Source organism: Penaeus monodon, chromosome 43 (assembly GCF_015228065.2).
Source record: "Penaeus monodon isolate SGIC_2016 chromosome 43, NSTDA_Pmon_1, whole genome shotgun sequence".
NCBI lineage: Eukaryota > Metazoa > Arthropoda > Malacostraca > Decapoda > Penaeidae > Penaeus > Penaeus monodon.
The window spans coordinates 24951311-24953810 of NC_051428.1; the positions used below are offsets into that span (position 1 = coordinate 24951311).

At 33.2% G+C, this 2500-nt stretch overlaps 1 protein-coding gene across 1 annotated transcript in view; it reads right to left on the reverse strand.

Annotated features, from left to right (window-relative positions):
* LOC119568225 overlaps window positions 1-2500 on the reverse strand; it is a 5002-nt gene that overhangs the window by 1930 nt on the left and 572 nt on the right. The window lies entirely within an intron of this gene.

A 2500-nucleotide genomic window follows, 5' to 3' on the forward strand; every position in this document is an offset into this window, starting at 1 on the left:
TGAACATTATTTCAAAAATCAAAGCATAAACAGTATATATTAAAAGTATGAAAATTATTTCATAAATATTATGCATAATAAAAATTCGTTAAAAATATTAATCACTCTTGAGTTTGTTTGCTTTTTTTCTATTTTCTATAAAATTATAAATATTTGGATGCAGAGATTCTATGCTATTCAGCTAGCATATTGTCTAGCTTCTGCCTACAAGAGCCATTCCATGGTTTCACGGGACTGAATATAGAGTGTAATTCCTGCCACTAAAAGAAACAGCTATGCTATATTCTTCTGTCTACATGTAGTGAGGAATTATCTTTTGAAAGACTGCTGCGTTTGAACTAATTAGCCTTAAAAAACCTCTCTGAAATTGTTTAGGCACTGAATATAGAGTGTAATTACTGCCACTAAAAGAAACAGCTATGCTCACATAAGATTCTTCTGCCTACATCTAGTGAGGAATCATGTGGACTTAGTTAACTTTTATTATGGTAACCGCAGCTCTGTTTTGGACAAAAAAAATTAATGCGAAGTTTTGATATGAAAGTTATATGATATTTATAGCTGCATAAAACTCATAATTTGTTTATATGATACATGTAAGGCATTTTCTTTTATTTATAAACTTACTATATAAATTCTCTTAGTTTCATTAAAATCTGCATACTGAGTTATTTAGAATTAACCATTATCTCTATTTTAGACCTTTAAGTTTAAGTAATTGTTTTTATCTACATATTGCAGCATTGAATTACTTTTAAGATAATGAAAGCCATCATGATTTTGGCAGCCTTTTTTATTCTTTTTATTTCTTACTCGAACTGGCATGCTTTTATTGAATTCTACAGCCTAAAATTAGTCACAATAGACATTTGATTTATTCTGTTTTCTAATCTAGAAATCTAATCTGGATTTTATGGTTTAAGACATGTCGTTGGCAGCCATCTTGGATTTTGGTCCAGAATTGTTCGTACTATTTGGTAATACTTTGGAGACTTGTTAAACCAATATTCATAATTTGCACTGGCACCCTTAGATTGGCACTTTTTCTTCTCGGACGTACTGCAGATTCTTTATTTTAACACTGTCACAATTCATTTTTAACCTCCAATGATTGTAGGCCTAGAGTCACCGAGAGACGCCATTTCAAGGGAGTCAAGCTTGGACCCCAAAAAAGCGAGTACGAGCCTAAACAATTTCAGAAATATTTTTGAAGCCATGGGTGATGAACGTTAGGGTACATACGAGAAGTCAGTACAGTATTAATGGCGTTTGTTAATATGAGAAATTTATTAAGTAGCCTGAATCTTTTATAAGCACGATAGGCACGCCAATAACCCCCAGTGACCCCCACCCTAGTTCCTAATAACAGGCACGAGCCTAAACAATTTCAGAGATGTTTTTGAGGCTAAATTGTTCAAATGCAGCAGTCCTTCAAAAAGATTTACAAACGTTAACAATAATAATAAGAATCACTGGATTTATTGTCATGGTTGCCCGTCCTGCCCTTATATATTTTTTTCCCCTCTAACAATGCGTAACGCTAAAAAAGGAACGCTTATAGTGATGTATTCAGTCTTCATATGAATTATTTTTAGTGACTCCCTTTGACACTAGTCATATATTTCGAACCGGATCATAATTTAATGAAAAAAAATGACATAAATATTATATATAATGATGATACAATTTCATAATGTTGCATAAATATTCACTCGTTTTATTAAGAATGATTTGATGTGAGTAAATTTAAAGGAGACGAGATCCATATCCTTTTTTTATCATTATTGCACCTATTCTTTTTGTTGCAGCTCTTCATATACTCAATTGGTTTTCGTATATTAATGGCGTGGAGTTGTACCAAGCAGAATTTTGGGATATATATTTTTTCTTTCTTTCTTTCTTTCTTTCATTTTTTTTTTCTTTTTTCTTTTTCTTTATGTCACCAGACCGATTTTTGCGTTGAACGCATATTTACGTAGAAGGCAAGTTATCCTTTGTAGTCATACGATGCAAATGATCCAATCTTCAAAAAAAAATAATAATAATAATAAGATAAATAAACAGTTGAAGTCTAGTCAACAACTCTAGTCAAGATCACTGGATTTATTGCTTCAGTCTTTTGGATCTTCTCGTTGACTATTGCTTGCAGAAGCAGAATAAAAGGGTCTGTTTACCGAGAGTCTGACGGATATTTTGCGATTTTTGATGTTCCCTCTTCATAGGATTTTTGGTTTTCGTTTAGACACTAAGATTCCTTATGCAGTTACGGGATCTGCGTCTCTCTCTCTCTCTCTCTCTCTCTCTCTCTCTCTCTCTCTCTCTCTCTCTCTCTCTCTCTCTCTCTCTTCTCTTCTCTCTTTCTTCTCTCTCTCTCTCTTTCTCTTCTCTTCTCTCTTCTCTCTCTCTCTTTCTCTTCTCTTTCTCTTTTTCTCTTTCTCTTTCTCTTTCTCTTCTCTTTCTCTCTCTCTCTCTCTCTCTCTCTCTCTCTCTCTCTCTCTCT